General features: G+C 52.2%; 1 long non-coding RNA gene across 1 annotated transcript in view; it reads right to left on the bottom strand.

The window, feature by feature from the left end:
- The window catches only part of LOC135533108 (uncharacterized), a 7,630-nt gene extending 4,126 nt beyond the window's left edge, over nucleotides 1-3,504 (bottom strand). The window contains exons 1-2 of the long non-coding RNA XR_010454450.1: nucleotides 3,369-3,504; nucleotides 2,975-3,149 (exon numbers count right to left, since the gene is read on the bottom strand). This is a non-coding gene — a long non-coding RNA (uncharacterized LOC135533108). The remainder of the gene's footprint in view (nucleotides 1-2,974; nucleotides 3,150-3,368) is intronic.
- Between the last annotated feature and the right edge of the window lie 18,033 nt (nucleotides 3,505-21,537).

Below are 21,537 nucleotides of genomic sequence, written 5' to 3'. Positions count from 1 at the left end.
TCTTCCCTACTATATCAGGAGAAGGTGACTGTCTCTTCCCTACTATAGCAGGAGAAGGTGACTGTCTCTTCCCTACTATAACAGGAGAAGGTGACTGTCTCTTCCCTACTATAGCAGGAGAAGGTGACTGTCTCTTACCTGTCTGTTCTCTTCCCTACTATAGCAGAAGGTGACTGTCTCTTACCTGTCTGTTCTCTTCCCTACTATAACAGGAGAAGGTGACTGTCTCTTACCTGTCTGTTCTCTTCCCTACTATAACAGGAGAAGGTGACTGTCTCTTACCTGTCTGTTCTCTTCCCTACTATATCAGGAGAAGGTGACTGTCTCTTCCCTACTATAGCAGGAGAAGGTGACTGTCTCTTCCCTACTATAGCAGGAGAAGGTGACTGTCTCTTCCCTACTATATCAGGAGAAGGTGACTGTCTCTTCCCTACTATAGCAGGAGAAGGTGACTGTCTCTTCCCTACTATAGCAGGAGAAGGTGACTGTCTCTTACCTGTCTGTTCTCTTCCCTACTATAGCAGGAGAAGGTGACTGTCTCTTCCCTACTATAGCAGGAGAAGGTGACTGTCTCTTACCTGTCTGTTCTCTTCCCTACTATAGCAGGAGAAGGTGACTGTCTCTTACCTGTCTGTCTCTTCCCTACTATAACAGGAGAAGGTGACTGTCTCTTCCCTACTATAGCAGGAGAAGGTGACTGTCTCTTACCTGTCTGTCTCTTCCCTACTATATCAGGAGAAGGTGACTGTCTCTTACCTGTCTGTTCTCTTCCCTACTATAGCAGGAGAAGGTGACTGTCTCTTCCCTACTATAGCAGGAGAAGGTGACTGTCTCTTCCCTACTATATCAGGAGAAGGTGACTGTCTCTTCCCTACTATAGTAGGAGAAGGTGACTGTCTCTTACCTGTCTGTTCTCTTCCCTACTATAGCAGGAGAAGGTGACTGTCTCTTCCCTACTATAACAGGAGAAGGTGACTGTCTCTTCCCTACTATAACAGGAGAAGGTGACTGTCTCTTCCCTACTATAACAGGAGAAGGTGACTGTCTCTTCCCTGTCTGTTCTCTTCCCTACTATAGCAGGAGAAGGTGACTGTCTCTTACCTGTCTGTTCTCTTCCCTACTATAGCAGGAGAGAAGGTGACTGTCTCTTCCCTACTATAACAGGAGAAGGTGACTGTCTCTTCCCTGTCTGTTCTCTTCCCTACTATAGCAGGAGAAGGTGACTGTCTCTTACCTGTCTGTTCTCTTCCCTACTATAACAGGAGAAGGTGACTGTCTCTTCCCTACTATAACAGGAGAAGGTGACTGTCTCTTCCCTACTATAACAGGAGAAGGTGACTGTCTCTTACCTGTCTGTTCTCTTCCCTACTATAGCAGGAGAAGGTGACTGTCTCTTACCTGTCTGTTCTCTTCCCTACTATAGCAGGAGAAGGTGACTGTCTCTTCCCTACTATAACAGGAGAAGGTGACTGTCTCTTCCCTACTATAACAGGAGAAGGTGACTGTCTCTTACCTGTCTGTTCTCTTCCCTACTATAACAGGAGAAGGTGACTGTCTCTTCCCTACTATAACAGGAGAAGATGACTGTCTCTTCCCTACTATAACAGGAGAAGGTGACTGTCTCTTACCTGTCTGTTCTCTTCCCTACTATAGCAGGAGAACGTGACTGTCTCTTCCCTACTATAACAGGAGAAGGTGACTGTCTCTTCCCTACTATAACAGGAGAAGGTGACTGTCTCTTCCCTACTATAACAGGAGAAGGTGACTGTCTCTTCCCTACTATAACAGGAGAAGGTGACTGTCTCTTCCCTACTATAGCAGGAGAAGGTGACTGTATCTTACCTGTCTGTTCTCTTCCCTACTATAGCAGGAGAAGGTGACTGTCTCTTACCTGTCTGTTCTCTTCCCTACTATAACAGGAGAAGGTGACTGTCTCTTACCTGTCTGTTCTCTTCCCTACTATAACAGGAGAAGGTGACTGTCTCTTACCTGTCTGTTCTCTTCCCTACTATAACAGGAGAAGGTGACTGTCTCTTACCTGTCTGTTCTCTTCCCTACTATAACAGGAGAAGGTGACTGTCTCTTCCCTACTATAGCAGGAGAAGGTGACTGTCTCTTACCTGTCTGTTCTCTTCCCTACTATAGCAGGAGAAGGTGACTGTCTCTTCCCTACTATAACAGGAGAAGGTGACTGTCTCTTCCCTACTATAGCAGGAGAAGGTAACTGTCTCTTACCTGTCTGTTCTCTTCCCTACTATAGCAGGAGAAGGTGACTGTCTCTTACCTGTCTGTTCTCTTCCCTACTATAACAGGAGAAGGTGACTGTCTCTTCCCTACTATAGCAGGAGAAGGTGACTGTCTCTTCCCTACTATAACAGGAGAAGGTGACTGTCTCTTCCCTACTATAGCAGGAGAAGGTGACTGTCTCTTCCCTACTATAACAGGAGAAGGTGACTGTCTCTTCCCTACTATAGCAGGAGAAGGTGACTGTCTCTTACCTGTCTGTTCTCTTCCCTACAATAACAGGAGAAGGTGACTGTCTCTTCCCTACTATAGCAGGAGAAGGTGACTGTCTCTTCCCTACTATAACAGGAGAAGGTGACTGTCTCTTCCCTACTATAGCAGGAGAAGGTGACTGTCTCTTACCTGTCTGTTCTCTTCCCTACTATAACAGGAGAAGGTGACTGTCTCTTCCCTACTATAACAGGAGAAGGTGACTGTCTCTTCCCTACTATAGCAGGAGAAGGTGACTGTCTCTTACCTGTCTGTTCTCTTCCCTACTATAACAGGAGAAGGTGACTGTCTCTTCCCTACTATAACAGGAGAAGGTGACTGTCTCTTCCCTACTATAGCAGGAGAAGGTGACTGTCTCTTACCTGTCTGTTCTCTTCCCTACTATAGCAGGAGAAGGTGACTGTCTCTTACCTGTCTGTTCTCTTCCCTACTATAACAGGAGAAGGTGACTGTCTCTTACCTGTCTGTTCTCTTCCCTACTATAGCAGGAGAGAAGGTGACTGTGTAGTTGAGACTGCTCTGGGGAGGGACACACACCAGGGTGTCTCCACTCAGGTCCTCTCCCTCCAGACACACCCACAGCTCAGCGGCTCCGCCTCCGGATTACTAAGGGGGATCTCCACGGCAACAGAGCTCTGAGAATAACAAAGCTATAAAACTCAGACACACTAGTCTAGACAGACAGCGTTTTCCCCCACTAAAACGGTCATCACAATGATTAGGTCAACGCATTACTCATTCCTTGATATCAGTTCTCTCCCTGGAAACCAGTTGGATGTGCATATTTGATCTTGTTCATTGGTGCAGATGAAGACACAGTGACGTTGTAGAGGATGGTGTAAAGTAGGCCTCACCTGAACAGCACAGTCCACAGCCAGCACCTTCAGGGGAGGAGCAGGATCACATATGACCTCTATAGAGAACCACACCTCATATTGCCTGGACTCATTCCCTGTTCCTGTCTCACTCTCCACGGCTAGGAATGACATGGACCCTGAGAGACAGTACAGGAGAGGAGAATACAGGCTGTTGTCCTCCTTTACATTCACATCATCACTGCAGTGTGTGTAGTGACCTCACACACATAAAGAGAGAGAGGGAGAGAGAGAAAGAGAGAGGGAGAGAGAGACGGAGAGAGGGAGAGAGAGAGACATATAGAGATGAGAGAGAGAGAGAGAGACAGTACAGGAGAGGAAAGTACAGGCTGTTGTCCTCCTTTACATTCACATCATCACTGCAGTGTGTGTAGTGACCTCACACACATAAAGAGAGAGGGAGAGAGAGAGAAAGAGAGAGAGAGAGAGAGACGGAGAGAGGGAGAGAGAGACATATAGAGATGAGAGAGAGAGAGAGAGACAGTACAGGAGAGGAAAGTACAGGCTGTTGTCCTCCTTTACATTCACATCATCACTGCAGTGTGTGTAGTGACCTCACACACATAAAGAGAGAGAGGGAGAGAGAGAAAGAGAGAGGGGGAGAGAGACGGAGAGAGACAGAGAGAGAGACATATAGAGATAGAGAGAGAGAGAGAGAGAGGGAACAGGGAGAGGGAGACAGAGAGAGGGAGAGAGAGACAGAGAGAGAGAGAAACAGAAAGAAAGAAAGAGAGAAACAGAGAGAAAGACAAAGGGAGAGAGAGAGACAGGGAGAGGGAGACAGAGAGAGGGAGAGAGAGACAGAGAGAGAGAGAGAAACAGAAAGAAAGAAAGAGAGAAACAGAGAGAAAGACAAAGGGAGAGAGAGAGACAGGGAGAGGGAGAGACAGGGACAGAAAGAGAAAGAGAGGGAGACAGAGAGAGGGAGAGAGAGACAGAGAGAGACAGAGAGAGAGACATATAGAGATAGAGAGAGAGAGAGAGAGGGAACAGGGAGAGGGAGACAGAGAGAGGGAGAGAGAGACAGAGAGAGAAACAGAGAGAGAGACATATAGAGATAGAGAAAGGGAGAGGGAGACCGAGACAGAAAGAGAAAGAGAGGGAGACAGAGAGAGGGAGAGAGAGACCGAGAGAGAAAGAGAGAGAATGAAGTACCTGTATGTTTCCCTCGTTTCCATGGTGACACAGACACGGTGTAGGGGACGGTGTGACCTGGTTTGATGTCCAAGGTGGGCGGTCCACTGACGATGGAGAGGTCTGATACCACCTACAACCAGCAGCACAAGGACAATCAGCAACGGTGTGTGTGGATGTAGTTGGGGACCTGCAGAGTGCTGTGTGTAGTAGTACTATAGTAATAGTGTATCTATCTGACAGGTGAGGGGGTGCTGGATGTAGTTGGGGACGAGCAGGGTGCTGTGTGTAGTAGTACTATAGTAATAGTGTATCTACCTGACAGGTGAGGGGGTGCTGGATGTAGTTGGGGACCTGCAGAGTGCTGTGTGTAGTAGTACTATAGTAATAGTGTATCTATCTGACAGGTGAGGGGGTGCTGGATGTAGTTGGGGACGAGCAGGGTGCTGTGTGTAGTAGTACTATAGTAATAGTGTATCTACCTGACAGGTGAGGGGGTGCTGGCTGTAGTTGGGGACCTGCAGAGTGCTGTGTGTAGTAGTACTATAGTAATAGTGTATCTATCTGACAGGTGAGGGGGTGCTGGATGTAGTTGGGGACGAGCAGGGTGCTGTGTGTAGTAGTACTATAGTAATAGTGTATCTACCTGACAGGTGAGGGGGTGCTGGCTGTAGTTGGGGACCTGCAGGGTGCTGTGTGTGACCTGTCTGACAGAGCAGTGTATCACCACGTGGTCCAGGGGTAGGGACCGCTCCCCCACCCCTCTCAGGGTGAAGCTGTGCTCCGTCCCATCTGTGTCATTCAGCAAGGACAGCCTGCCCTAAAACACACACAGACAGGAACACACAGACAGGAACACACAGACAGGAACACACAGACAGGAACACACAGACAGGAACACACACAGACAGACAGGAACACACAGACACACAGACAGGAACACACAGACAGGAACACACACACAGACACACAGACAGGAACACACAGACAGGAACACACACACACACACACACAGACAGGAACACACAGACAGGAACACACACACACACACAGACACAGACAGGAACACACAGACATGAACATACAGACAGGAACACACAGACATGAACACACACACAGACACACAGACAGGAACACACAGACAGGAACACACAGACAGGAACACACAGACAGACACACAGACAGGAACACACACACACACACAGACAGGAACACACACACAGACACACAGACATGAACACACAGACAGGAACACACACACAGACACACAGACAGGAACACACACCCACACACACACACACACACACACACAGGAACACACATACACACCCACAGACAGGAACACACACACACACACACACACACACACACACACACACACACACACACACACACACACACATAGACAGGAACACACACACGGACACACAGACAGGAACACACACACACACAGACAGGAACACACACACACAGACAGGAACACACACACAGACAGGAACACACACACAGGAACACAAACACATAGACAGGAACACAAACACATAGACAGGAACACACACACACACAGACAGACAGACAGGGGAAACAAAGAGAGACTGCTTTACAATGTGCTTATCAGGCCCTCCAGACAGAGAGAGAGAGAGAGACCAAGAGAGACTGCTTTACAATGGGCTTATCAGGCCCTCCAGACAGAGAGAGAGAGAGAGAGACAAAGAGAGACTGCTTTACAATGGGCTTATCAGGCCCTCCAGACAGAGAGAGACAGAGAGACAAAGAGAGACTGCTTTACAATGGGCTTATCAGGCCCTCCAGACAGAGAGAGAGAGAGACAAGAGAGACTGCTTTACAATGAGCTTATCAGGCCCTCCAGACAGAGAGAGAGAGAGAGACAAAGAGAGACTGCTTTACAATGGGCTTATCAGGCCCTCCAGACAGAGAGAGAGACAAAGAGAGACTGCTTTACAATGGGCTTATCAGGCCCTCCAGACAGAGAGAGAGAGAGAGACAAAGAGAGACTGCTTTACAATGAGCTTATCAGGCCCTCCAGACAGAGAGAGAGAGAGAGAGACAAAGAGAGACTGCTTTACAATGGGCTTATCAGGCCCTCCAGACAGAGAGAGAGAGAGAGACAAAGAGAGACTGCTTTACAATGGGCTTATCAGGCCCTCCAGACAGAGAGAGAGAGAGACAAAGAGAGACTGCTTTACAATGAGCTTATCAGGCCCTCCAGACAGAGAGAGAGAGAGACAAAGAGAGACTGCTTTACAATGGGCTTATCAGGCCCTCCAGACAGAGAGAGAGAGACAAAGAGACTGCTTTACAATGGGCTTATCAGGCCCTCCAGACAGAGAGAGAGAGAGACAAAGAGAGACTGCTTTACAATGGGCTTATCAGGCCCTCCAGACAGAGAGAGAGAGAGACAGAGAGAGGTGGGGGAAAGAGAGCCAATAAAGCCCTTGAATTGAATTGAAGAGAGAGAGCGATGGGGGAGAGGGAGAGAGAGAGCGAGGGGGAGTGGGGGAGAGAGAGCGAGGGGAGAGAGCGATGGGGGAGAGGGAGAGAGAGCGATGGGGGGAGAGGGAGAGATGGGGAGAGCGAGGGGAGCGGAGAGAGAGAGAGCGATGGGGGGAGAGGGAGAGAGAGAGCGAGGGGGAGTGGGAGAGAGAGAGCGATGGGGGGAGTGGGAGAGAGAGAGCGAGGGGAGCGGGAGAGAGAGAGCGATGGGGGAGAGGGAGAGAGAGAGCGATGGGGGAGGGGGGAGAGAAGAGCGAGGGAGAGGGAGAGAGAGCGAGGGGGAGTGGGAGAGAGAGAGCGAGGGGGGAGTGGGAGAGAGGGAGAAGGCGGGGGGAGCGGGAGAGAGAGAGCGATGGGGGAGAGGGAGAGAGAGAGCGATGGGGGAGAGGGGAGAGAGAGCGATGGGGAGAGGAGAGAGAGCGAGGGGGAGTGGGGAGAGAGAGCGAGGGGAGCGGGGAGAGAGAGCGATGGGGGAGAGGGAGAGGGCGATGGGGGAGAGGGAGAGACAGAGCGATGGGGGAGCGGGAGAGAGAGAGAGCGAGGGGGAGAGAGAGAGAGCGATGGGGAGAGGAGAGGAGAAGAGATGGGGGAGAGGGAGAGAGAGAGCGAGGGGAGTGGGAGAGAGAGAGCGAGGGGAGAGAGCGATGGGGGAGAGGGAGAGAGAGCGATGGGGAGAGGGAGAGAGAGAGCGAGGGGAGTGGGAGAGAGAGAGCGAGGGGGAGCGGGAGAGAGAGAGCGATGGGGGAGAGGGAGAGAGAGAGCGAGGGGAGTGGGAGAGAGAGCGATGGGGGAGTGGGGGGAGAGAGAGCGAGGGGAGCGGGAGAGAGAGAGCGATGAGGGAGGGGGAGAGAGAGCGATGGGGGGAGAGGGAGAGAGAGCGAGGGGGAGGGAGAGAGAGCGAGGGGGAGTGGGGAGAGAGAGAGCGAGGGGGAGTGGGAGAGAGAGAGCGAGGGGGAGAGAGAGCGATGGGGGAGAGGGAGAGAGAGCGATGGGGGAGGGAGAGAGAGAGCGAGGGGGTGGGAGAGAGAGAGCGAGGGGGAGCGGGAGAGAGAGCGATGGGGAGAGGGAGAGAGAGCGATGGGGGAGTGGGAGAGAGAGCGAGGGGAGTGGGAGAGAGAGCGAGGGGGAGCGGGGAGAGAGCGATGAGGGAGAGGGAGAGAGAGCGATGGGGGGAGAGGAGAGAGAGAGCGAGGGGAGAGGGGAGAGAGAGCGAGGGGAGTGGGAGAGAGAGAGCGAGGGGAGGGGGGAGAGAGAGAGCGAGGGGAGTGGGAGAGAGAGAGCGAGGGGGAGAGGAGAGAGAGAGAGCGATGGGGGAGAGGGAGAGAGAGAGCAATGGGGGAGCGGGAGAGAGAGAGAGCGATGGGGGAGCGGGAGGAGACAGAGCGATGGGGGGAGCGGGAGAAGATGGGCGAGGGGAGAGAGAGAGAGAGCGAGCGGGGAGAGGGAGAGAGAGAGAGCGATGGGGGAGAGAGAGAGCAATGGGGAGAGAGAGAGAAGAGCGAGGGGAGCGGGAGAAGAGCGATGGGGAGAGGGAGAGAGAGCGATGGGGGAGAGGGAGAGAGCGAGCGAGGGGAGCGGGAGAAGAAAGCAATGGGGAGAGGGAGAGAGAGAGCAATGGGGGAGAGGGAGAAAGAGAGGCGAGGAGCGGGAGAGAGACAGAGAGAGATAGAGATGCTGTGTCATGTATCAATCCAGACAGTGAACAAAACAACTCAACTCTGAAGCTGTCAAATGTCAGCTCTACCTCAGTTGCTGAGATACACTAAGGAACAATAGACACAGATATAGACGCTCCTTCTACAGCCAAAAGGTAGAAGTGTAGATTAAATGTCCAATGATTCATCACTCATTACCTGACCTCAACTCTCTCTCTCTCTCCCCCACTCTCTCTCTCTCCCCCTCTCTCTCTCTCTCCACCACTTTCTCTCTCTCCACCACTCTCTCTCCCTCTATCTCTATCTATCCCCCCTCTCTCTCTCTCTCCATGTCCCTCTCTCTATCTATCCCTCTCTCTCCCCCACTCTCTCTCTCATCCCCAATCTCTCTATATCTCCCCCTCTATCTCTATCTATCCCCCTCTCTCTCTCTATCTCTCTCTATCTCTCTCTCTCCCCCACTCTCTCTCTCTCTCTCCCCCACTCTCTCTCTCCCCCACTCTCTCTCTCCCCAACTCTATCTCTATTTCCCACTCTCTCTCTCTCCCCCACTCTCTCTCTCTCTCTCTCTCTCTCTCCTTCTCCCTCTCTCTCTCTCTCCCCCACTCTCTCTCCCTCTCTCCATATCTCTCTCCCTCTCCCTGTCCATCTATCTATGTCTCCCCCTCTCTCTCTCCCCTTGTTAAAAAGTGAAGAGAGAGGGTAAGGCAGGACAGAGAGAAGACAGGGAAACAGGAGGCGGAAGAGGAAGAGGAGGAAGAGGCGGAGCAGGAGCAGGGGGATGAGTGTATTACCGTGACGATGCTCTGTGTGGTGGGTCTAAAGGTAAGGGGGTAACAGGTCTTCTCCCCGGCCCGTATGTACACCACAGGAGGGCCGTAGAAACCACAGCCACTAACCAAGCCTCGCAGACGCCAGTCCTGTCTGCTCTCATTGATCTGGAGAGAATACAGGAAAGATGAGACACACACATCCTATTTTCCCAACCCAACCCCCAACCCTAATCCCAAACCCTAACCCCTAACCCAACCCCAACCCTAACCCCAACCCAAACCCTAACCCCTAACCCAACCCTAATCCCAAACCCTAACCCCTAACCCAACCCCCAACCCTAACCCTAACCCAACCCCTAACCCAACCCCTAACCCAACCCCCAACCCTAATCCCTAACCCTAATCCCTAACCCTAACCCCTAACCCTAACCAATAACCCCTAACCCCTAACCCCTAACCCTAACCTAACCCAAACCTAACCCCTAACCCTAATGCTAATTCTAAACCTAATTCTAACCAAAACCTAGCCCCTAAACCTAAATTAGCCTTTGTCCTCATGTGGACCTGGGAGATGTCCCTACCAGAGAGAACGTTCCTTGTTTTATTCTCCTTGTGGAGACAACTGGGGATTTACAGTACCATGAGGATAGTAATACAAACCCCCCACACACACACCCAACACGCACGCACACACACACACCCAACAAACCCAACACCCATGCACGCACACACCACACACACACACACACCCAACATACACACACCCAACACACACACACAACACACACCCAACATACACATACACAACACACACCCAACACACACAACATACACACACACACATACACACAAAACACACACAACATACACCCAACACACACACACACCCAACACACACTTACACACACACACCCAACACACACAACACACACACACACCCAACACACACATACACACACACCCAACACACACACACACACACACACATACACACACCCAACACACACATACACACACACCCAACACACAACACACACGCACACACATACACACACACAACACACAATTCAACTCAACAGCCACTCCAGAGCACAAAGCCTGGCACCTCCACATCTCCTCTTCCTCCTCCCCTCCTCCTTCCCCTCCCCTGTCCCTCCTCCTCCTCCACCTCTCTCCTCCTTCCCCTCTCTCTTCTTCCTCCTCCTCCACCTCTCCTCCTTCCCCTTTCTCCTCCTACTCCTTCCCTTTCTCCTCCTCCTCCTTCCCTTTCTCCCTTCCCTCTCCTCCTCCTCCTCCTCCACCTCTCTCTCCTCCTGTCCCTCCTCCTCCTCTCCTGTCCCTCTCTCCTGTCCCTCCTCCTCCTCCTTCCCCTCCCTGTCCCTCCTCCTCCACCTCTCTCCTCCTTCCCCTCTCTCTGTCCCTCCCCCTCCTCCTTCTCCTCCCCTGTCCCTCCCCTCCTCCTCCACCCTCTCTCCTCCTTCCCCTCTCTCCTCCTCCTCCTCCACCTCTCTCCTCCTTCCCCTCTCCCTCATGCTCCTCCTCCACCTCTCTCCTCCTTCCCCCTCTCCTGTCCCTCCTCCTCCACCACCTCTCCCTCCTTCCCCTCTCTCCTCCTCCTCCTCCACCTCTCTCCTCCTTCCCTCTCTCCTCATGCTCCTCCTCCACCTCTCTCCCCTCCTTCCCCTCTCTCCTGTCCCTCCTCCTCCTCCTCCACCTACCAGAGGGATGTCCTGAGTGACAGACAGGTGAGCGGGCGTGGTGAACTCTAGCTGGGCGTGTCCTCCCTCTGCGGTAACCACAGCTTCCAGCAGGTAGACTCTGATGTCACGCCACGACTGCAGAACCAGCTGGCACCGGAACCGACCGGCCACGTGGGCATGGAACCTCAGTGGTACCATCACCACCTCAGAGTCTGGACAGAGAGGGGAGGGGGATAGGAGTGTATGGGTGTCTGTCTGTCTGTCTGTCTGTCTGTCTGTCTGTCTGTCTGTGTGTGTGTGTGTGTGTATGTGTTTGTGTCTGTATGCGTGTGTCTGTCTGTGTGTGTGTGTGTGTGTGTGTGTGTGTGCGTCTATGTCGTTTGTGTGTGTGTGTGTGTGCGTGTGCGTGTGCGTGTCTGTGTGTGTGTGTGTGTGTGTGTACCTGTGAGGTTGTCCTGTGTGACCCGTGCGTCCCTGGCCACTGGCAGAGTGATGGTATGAGGAAGAGGAAGTGTTCCGGTAGAGAAACCTCCACATGGTACTCTGCCACCTGGGACTGGACTGGACCAGGGACCAGCAGGGACTGGAGAAGAGGAGAGAGACGGTCAGACTGGACCAGGGACCAGCAGGGACTGGAGGAGAGGAGAGAGACGGTCAGACTGGACCAGGGACCAGCAGGGACTGGAGGAGAGGAGAGAGACAGTCAGGCTGGACTGTACCAGGGACCAGCAGGGACTGGAGGAGAGGAGAGAGACGGTCAGACTGGACCAGGGACCAGGAGGGACTGGAGGAGAGGAGAGGCACGGCCAAACTGGACCAGGGACCAGGAGGGACTGGAGGAGAGGAGAGACAGACTGGACTGGACCAGGAGGGACTGGAGGAGAGGAGAGAGACGGTCAGATTGGACCAGGGACCAGGAGGGACTGGAGGAGAGGAGAGAGACGGTCAGACTGGACTGGACCAGGGACCAAGAGGGAATGGAGGAGAGGAGAGAGATGGTCAGACTGGACTGGACCAGGGACCAAGAGGGAATGGAGGAGAGGAGAGAGATGGTCAGACTGGACTGGACCAGGGACCAGGAGGGACTGGAGGAGAGGAGAGAGACGGTCAGACTGGACTGGACCAGGACCAAGAGGGAATGGAGGGAGAGGAGAGAGATGGTCAGACTGGACTGGACCAGGGGACCAGGAGGAATGGAGGAAAGGAGAGAGACGGTCAGACTGGACTGAACCAGGGACCAGGAGGGACTGGAGGAGAGGAGAGAGACAGTCAGACTGGACCAGGGACCAGGAGGGACTGGAGGAGAGAAGAGAGACGGTCAGACTGGACTGGACCAGGAGGGACTGGAGGAGAGGAGAGAGACAGTCAGATTGGACTGGACCAGGGACCAGGAGGACTGGAGGAAGAGGAGAGAGATGGTCAGACTGGACTGGACCAGGAGGGACTGGAGGAGAGGAGAGAGACGGTCAGACTGGACTGGACCAGGGACCAGGAGGACTGGAGGAGAGGAGAGAGACGGTCAGACTGACTGAACCAGGGACCAGGAGGGACTGGAGGAGAGGAGAGAGGCGGTCAGACTGGACCAGGGACCAGGAGGGACTGGAGGAGAGGAGAGAGACGGTCAGACTGGACCAGGGAAAGGAGGGACTGGAGGGAGAGGAGAGAGACGGTCAGACTGGACTGGACCAGGGACCAAGAGGGAATGGAGGGGAGAGGAGAGATGGTCAGACTGGACTGGACCAGGAGGGACTGGAGGAGAGGAGAGAGACGGTCAGACTGGACTGAACCAGGGACCAGGAGGGACTGGAGGAGAGGAGAGAGACGGTCAGACTGGACCAGGGACCAGGAGGGACTGGAGGAGAGGAGAGAGACGGTCAGACTGGACTGAACCAGGGACCAAGAGGGAATGGAGGAGAGGAGAGAGACGGTCAGACTGGACTGGACCAGGAGGGACTGGAGGAGAGGAGAGAGACGGTCAGACTGGACTGAACCAGGGACCAGGAGGGACTGGAGGAGAGGAGAGAGACGGTCAGACTGGACTGAACCAGGGACCAGGAGGGACCAAGACGGTCAGACTGGACTGGACCAGGAGGGACTGGAGGAGAGGGAGAGACGGTCAGATTGGACTGGACCAGGGACCAGGAGGGACTGGAGGAGAGAGATGGTCAGACTGGACCAGGGACCAGGAGGGACTGGAGGAGAGAAGAGAGACGGTCAGACTGGACTGGACCAGGAGGGACTGGAGGAGAGGAGAGAGACGGTCAGGTGGACTGGACCAGGGACCAGGAGGGACTGGAGGAGAGGAGAGAGACGGTCAGACTGGACCAGGGAAAAGGAGGGACTGGAGGAGAGGAGAGAGACGGTCAGACTGGACTGGACCAGGAGGGACTGGAGGAGAGGAGAGAGACGGTCAGATTGGACTGGACCAGGGACCAGGAGGGACTGGAGGAGAGGAGAGAGACGGTCAGACTGGACCAGGGACCAGGAGGGACTGGAGGAGAGGAGAGAGACGGTCAGACTGGACTGAACCAGGGACCAGGAGGGACTGGAGGAGAGGAGAGAGACGGTCAGATTGGACTGGACCAGGGACCAGGAGGGACTGGAGGAGAGGAGAGAGACGGTCAGACTGGACTGAACCAGGGACCAGGAGGGACTGGAGGAGAGGAGAGAGACGGTCAGACTGGACCAGGGACCAGGAGGGACTGGAGGAGAGGAGAGAGACAGTCAGACTGGACTGAACCAGGGACCAGGAGGGACTGGAGGAGAGGAGAGAGAGACTGGACTGGACCAGACTGGACTGGACCACTGAACCAGGGACCAGGAGGGACTGGAGGAGAGGAGGGAGACTGGATGGACCAGGGACCAGGAGGAATGGAGGAGAGGAGAGAGACGGTCAGACTGGACTGGACCAGGAGGACTGGAGGAGAGGGAGACGGTCAGACTGGACTGGACCAGGGACCAGGAGGAATGGAGGAGAGGAGAGAGATGGTCAGACTGGACTGGACCAGGGACCAGGAGGGACTGGAGGAGAGGAGAGAGACGGTCAGACTGGACTGGACCAGGGACCAGGAGGACTGGAGGAGAGAGAGAGACGGTCAGACTGGACCAGGGACCAGGAGGGACTGGAGGAGAGGAGAGAGACGGTCAGACTGGACCAGGGACCAGCAGGGACTGGAGGAGAGGAGAGAGACGGTCAGACTGGACCAGGGACCAGCAGGGACTGGAGGAGAGGAGAGAGACAGTCAGACTGGACTGGACCAGGGACCAGGAGGGAATGGAGGGAGAGGAGAGATGGTCAGACTGGACTGGACCAGGGACCAGGAGGGACTGGAGGAGAGGAGAGAGAGACGGTCAGACTGGACCAGGGACCAGCAGGGACTGGAGGAGAGGAGAGAGACGGTCAGACTGGACCAGGGACCAGGAGGGACTGGAGGAGAGAGATGGTCAGACTGGACCAGGGACCAGGAGGGACTGGAGGAGAGGAGAGAGATGGTCAGACTGGACTGGACCAGGGACCAGGAGGGACTGGAGGAGAGGAGAGAGATGGTCAGACTGGACCAGGGACCAGGAGGGAATGGAGGAGAGGAGAGAGACGGTCAGACTGGACTGGACCAGGAGGGACTGGAGGAGAGGAGAGAGACGGTCAGATTGGACTGGACCAGGAGGGACTGGAGGAGAGGAGAGAGACGGTCAGATTGGACTGGACCAGGAGGGACTGGAGGAGAGAGATGGTCAGACTGGACCAGGGACCAGGAGGGACTGGAGGAGAGCAGAGAGACGGTCAGACTGGACTGAACCAGGGACCAGGAGGGACTGGAGGAGAGGAGAGAGACGGTCAGACTGGACCAGGGAAAAGGAGGGACTGGGGGAGGAGAGAGACGGTCAGACTGGACTGTACCAGGGACCAGCAGGGACAGACAGGAGGCCAGGAGGGCAAAGAGAGAGAGAGTCAGAGTTGTGAGGTCTGGGGTCCGCTCACCAACCAAGACTTCACAAATGGGACAACCACCAAATTGAGACTCTGCACGCAGAATTCTGCAAAAATATCCTCTGTGTACAACGAATAACACCAAATAATGCATGCAGAGCAGAATTAGGCCGATACCCACTAATTATCAAAATCCAGAAAAGAGCTGTTAAATTCTATAACCACCTAAAAGGAAGCGATTCCCCAAACCTTCCATAATAAAGCCATCACCTACAGAGAGATGAACCTGGAGAAGAGTCCCTAAGCAAGCTGGTCCTGGGGCTCTGTTCACAAACACAAACACACCCTACAGAGCCCCAGGACAGCAACACAATTAGACCCAACCAAATCATGAGAAAACAAAAAGATAATTACTTGACACATTGGAAAGAATTAACAAAAAAACAGAGCAAACTAGAATGCTATTTGGCCCTACACAGAGAGTACACAGCGGCAGAATACCTGACCACTGTGACTGACCCAAACTTAAGGAAAGCTTTGACTATGTACAGACTCAGTGAGCATAGCCTTGCTATTAAGAAAGGCCGCCGTAGGCAGACATGGCTCTCAAGAGAATACAGGCTATGTGCTCACTGCCCACAAAATGAGGTGGAAACTGAGCTGCACTTCCTAACCTCCTGCCCAATGTATGACCATATTAGAGACACATATTTCCCTCAGATTACACAGATCCACATAGAATTCGAAAACAAACCCAATTTTGAAAAACTCCCATATCTACTGGGTGAAATTCCACAGTGTGCCATCAGAGGAGCAAGATTTGTGACCTGTTGCCACGAGAAAAGGGCAACCAGTGAAGAACAAACACCATTGTAAATACAACCCATATTTATGTTTATTTATTTTATCTTGTGTCCTTTACCATTTGTACATTGTAAAAACACTGTATATATATATAATATGACATTTGTAATGTCTTTATAGTTTTGAAACTTCTGTATGTGTGATGTCTACTGTTAATTTTTATTGTTTATTTCACTTTATATATTATCTACCTTACTTGCTTTGGCAATGTTAACACATGTTTCCCATGCCAATAAAGCCCTTGAATTGAATTGAATTGAGAAACAGAGAGAGAGAGAGAGAGAAACAGAGAGAGAGAGAGAGAGAGAGAGAGAGAGAGAGAGAGAGAGAGAGAGAGAGAGAGAGAGAGAGACAGAGCTGTCCAGTGTGTGTGTGTGTGTGTGTGTGTGTGTGTGTGTGTGTGTGTGTGTGTGTGTGTGTGTGTGTGTGTGTGTGTGTGTGTGTCTACTGTCTACCTGTGTGTGTGTCTGTCTGTGTGCGTGTGTCTACTGTCTACCTGTGTGTGTGTGTGTGTGTGTGTGTCTACTGTCTACTGTGTGTGTGTGTGTGTGTGTGTGTGTGTGTGTGTGTGTGTGTGTGTGTGTGTGTGTGTGTGTGTGTGTGTGTGTGTGTGTGTGTGTGTCTACTGTCTACCTGTGTGTGTGTGTGTGTCTCTGTGTGTGTCTACTGTCTACCTGTGTGTGTGTGTGTGTGTCTCTCTGTGTGTGTCTCCTGTCTACCTGTGTGTGTGTGTCTCTGTGTGTGTGTCTCCTGTCTACCTGTGTGTGTGTCTCCTGTCTACCTGTGTGTGTGTCTACTGTCTACCTGTGTGTGTGTGTCTCTGTGTGTGTGTCTCCTGTCTACCTGTGTGTGTGTCTACTGTCTACCTGTGTGTGTGTGTCTCTGTGTGTGTGTCTCCTGTCTACCTGTGTGTGTGTGTCTCCTGTCTACCTGTGTGTGTGTCTCCTGTCTACCTGTGTGTGTGTCTCCTGTCTACCTGTGGGGTGGTGAGTGCGGCGGCCGCCACCCCGGCCCGGACGGTGCTGCTGTCCAGAGTGTGTGTGAGGCTGCGCCTCTTCTTCTCCACAGGGCTCATCCTCTGCTGCCCCACGGTGGCCAGCGCCCGCTCCCACAGCCCGTTCACCAGGGGGACACACACCACCTCATCCAGGGTGCTGCCCACGCCGCAACGCAGGTTCACCGCAGGCCTGGGATCAGCACCATCTAGCAGACACACAGGGCATACGGAAACACACACAGGCCTGGGATCAGCACCATCTAGCAAACACACAGGGCATACGGAAACACACACAGGCCTGGGATCAGCACCATCTAGCAAACACACAGGGCATATGGAAACACACACAGGCCTGGGATCAGCACCATCAGCAAAAACACAGGGCATTGGAAACACACACAGGCCGGGGGATCAGCACCATCTAGCAAACACACAGGGCATCATGACACACAGCCTGGGTTCAGCACCATCTACTCACACAGGGTGGGAAACACACACAGGCCTGGGATCAGCACCATCTAGCAAACACACAGGGCATTTGTGAAACACACAGAGGCCTGGAGGATCTAGCAAACACACAGGGCAATGGAAACACACACAGGCCTGGGATCCAGCCTCCATCGACAGATTTTTCACGTAGTCCTCGGGGTTCCAACCTGCGACAGTCATCATGACTCTGCCGATGTGTTCAGTACCAGTACTCACCAGAGGTGGCGCTCTAACATGGACACATTTGGACTGGGCTTTGTGGTCAGAGGGAGGACAGGGAAGATCTGCTGTCCCCTCCACAAGATACACCTGCTCACCAACCTACATGACAAAACACACACACCTATAATCAACAACACACATTATCCAAGCTAGATTTAAATACACACAGCACCTGGAAGGTACACCTGAATCATGGCACACACACACACACACCTATAATCAACAACACACATTATCCAAGCTAGATTTAAATACACACAGCACCTGGAAGGTACACCTAAATCATGGCACACACACACACACCTATAATCAACAACACACATTATCCAAGCTAGATTTAAATACACACAGCACCTGGAAGGTACACCTAAATCATGGACACACACACACACACACCTATAATCAACACACACATTATCCAAGCTAGATTTAAATACACACAGCACCTGGAAGGTACACCTAAATCATGGCACACACACACACACACCTATAATCAACAACACACATTATCCAAGCTAGATTTAAATACACACAGCACCTGGAAGGAACACCTAAATCATGGCACACACACACACACACACCTATAATCAACAACACACATTATCCAAGCTAGATTTAAATACACACAGCACCTGGAAGGAACACCTAAATCATGGCACACACACACACACACACACACACACATCCACACACACACACATCCACACACACATCCACACACACACACTTCCACACACACACACTTCCACACACACACACATCCACACACACACACACACTTCCACACACACACACTTCCACACACACACACATCCACACACACTGCAGTCTGCAGTCTCTCTCCTCTCCTGTATACCTGCTGGCTGACGAGCAGGACGGAGCAGTGTCTTCTCCCCAGATGGAAGGGCAGGTAGTGGAGCTCTATGGTTTCTGTCTGTCCAGCCGCCAGACTCACACTCCTGACAGGACTGAAGAACTCATTCACACCACACTCATCTGCAGGATCACAGTGAAGGTCACTGTCCTCCCACTCACCACAGTCAGTTCCACCATTCAACCTATCTGTAGAAAGACTGATACAGAGACAGAGAGAGACTATTTGCACATAGTTACAACTCTCTATATAGACATAATATGACATTGGAAATGTCTTTATTATTTTGGAACTTCTGTAATGTTTACTGTTAATTTTCAACTTTCATTTATTATCTACTTCACTTGCTTTGGCAATGTTAACATATGTTTCCCATGTCAATAAAGCCCTTGAATTGAGAGAGAGAGAGAGAGAGAGAGGGAGAGGGAGAAGAGCGGGACAGAGAGAGCGAGAGGGAGAGAGGGAGGGAGAGAGAGAGAGAGAGAGAGAGGAGAGAGGGAAGAGGGAGAGAGAGCGAGAGGGAGAGAGAGAGAGGGAGAGGGAGGGAGAAGAGAGGGGAGAGGGGAGAGGAGCAAGAGGGAGAGAGGGAGGGAGGAGGGAGAGGGAGAGGGAGAGGGAGAGGGAGAGAGGGAGAGAGAGGGAGAGGGAGAGGGAGAAGAGGGAAGAGAGAGAGAGGCGAGAGGGGAGAGAGGGAAGAGAGAGAGAGAGAGAGGGGGAGGGGAAGAGGGAGGGAGAGGGGAGACGGGAGAGAGGGGGGAGAGGGAGAGAGGGAGAGAGAGAGAGGCGAGAGAGACAGAAGAGGAGAGAGAGGAGAGAGGAGAGAGGGAGAGGGGAGGGAGGAAAGGAGGGAGGGAGAGGGAGAGAGAGAGGAGAGAGAGAGGGAAGAGAGAGAGAGGAGAGAGGAAGAGAGAGGGAGAAGAGAGAGAGAGAGAGAGAGAGAGAGAGAGAGAGAGAGAGAGAGAGAGAGAGAGAGAGAGAGAGAGGGAAGAGAGAGAGGGAGAAGAGGAGAGAGAGAGGGAGGGGAGAGGGAAAGAGAGAGAAGGAGAGGGAGAGGGAGGGAGAGGAGAGAGAGAAGGAGGGAGAGGGAGGGAGAGAGAGAGAGAGAGAGAGAGAGGAGAGAGAGAGGAGAGGGAGAGGGAGAGAGAAGAGAGAGGAGAAGAAGGAGAGAGAGAGAGAGAGAGAGAGAGAGAGAGAGAGAGAGAGGGAGAGAGGGAAGAGAGAGAGAGGGAAGAGGGAAGAGAGAGAATATAGGGAAGAGAGGAGAAGAGGGAAGAGAGAGAGAGAGGGATTGGTCACACTTTTCTCTCTAGTCTGTGTAGTACTGCTGTGTGTCACGTTGTTACTACACAGACATCAGAGGATTACAGGGTATGAAGTCATATGGAACTATCTATAGCCCATTGAACATTACTGCAGAAGAGAGCAAGGATTTTGCAGCAACAAACAATGTGATTTACAAAATCATAATTTAGTTTGCAGTACGGATATGTCCAAACACAAAGCTAACTGTTTTAAACAGAATGAGATTCCTTCTCATGGAAACTCATGCTTACATCTACTGATAAGTCTTTGAAGATGCCCTTGATGTAGGAAGTAAAGAGAAACACAAGATGTGTGTGTGTGTGTGTGTGTGTGTGTGTGTGTGTGTGTGTGTGTGTGTGTGTGTGTGTGTGTGTGTGTGTGTGTGTGTGTGTGTGTTAGTCCTCTCTTTAATGATCTAACAGAGAACAGACTCCAGAGATTTGCGCTACCTCTGCCTGTGATGTGTAAAGCACACACGACATATACACACACACACACACACACACACACACACACACACACACACACACACACACACACACACACACACACACACACACACACACACACACCCCTACGGAACAGGACAAGTGTAGTCTGGAAAAGTACATATCTATGTACGGCAGTCAGTGAGTGTCTCTGATTGTTTCTATGTATGTGGCACAACAGTCTAAGGCACTGCATCTCAGTGCTGGAGGAATCCCTACAGACCCAAATTTGATTCCAGGCTGTATCACAACCGGCAGTGATTGAGAGTCCCATGAGGCGGCGCACAATTGGCCCAGCATCGTCCGGGTTTGGCCGGTGTAGGCCGTCATTGTAAATAAGAATTTGTTCTTAACTGACTTGCCTAGTTAAATAAAGGTTAAACAGAGAGAGAGAGACAGATCAGCGCCACAGGTAACTTCCACAAAGCTGTGACCGATTTGAGAGACAAGGCTAGAAGAGCCTTCTATGCCATCAATAGGAACATAAAATTCAACATACCAAGGGGCCTCCGGGAGTCTAGGGCACTGCATTGCCAGCGCTAACTGTGCCACCAGAGACGCCCAGGCTCTGTCGCAACCGGCCGCGACCAGGAGGTCCGTGGGCGACGCACAATTGGCCAGCGTCATCTGGGTTAGGGAGGTTTGGCCGGTAGGGAAATCCAAGATAGTAGCTACTAGACAAAGATAGTAGCTACTAAACAAGATTGGATACAACGAAATTGTGGAGAAAAAGGTATTCAAATTTAAAAAAAAATAATAAAAAATAAAATTTGATATACCAATTAGGATATGCCAAAAAATACTGGAATCAGTTATAACACCCATTATGGTTGTGAGGTCTGGGGTGCGCTCACCAACCAAGAATTCATTAAATGGTGTGAGAGACACAGAGAGAGAAGAGTAGAGAGAAAGACAGAGAGAGACGCAAAAATATCCTCCGTGTACAACGTAGAACACCAAATAATGCATGCAGAGCAGAATTAGGCCGATTCCCACTAATTATCAAAATCCAGAAAAAAGCTGTTAAATTCTACAACCACCTTAAAGGAAGCGATGCCCAAACCTTCCATAATAAAAGCCATCACCTACAGAGAGGTGAACCTGGAGAAAAGAGTCCCCTAAGCAGAGCTGGTGGGGCTCTGTTCACCAACACACCTACAGAGCCCCAGGACAGCAGCACAATTAGACCCAACCCAATCTTGAGAAAA

This window comes from Oncorhynchus masou, unplaced genomic scaffold (genome assembly GCF_036934945.1).
Source record: "Oncorhynchus masou masou isolate Uvic2021 unplaced genomic scaffold, UVic_Omas_1.1 unplaced_scaffold_2221, whole genome shotgun sequence".
Taxonomy (NCBI): domain Eukaryota; kingdom Metazoa; phylum Chordata; class Actinopteri; order Salmoniformes; family Salmonidae; genus Oncorhynchus; species Oncorhynchus masou.
The sequence above is the reverse complement of the archived record's forward strand: the minus strand, read 5'-3'. Positions and strand labels throughout refer to the sequence as shown.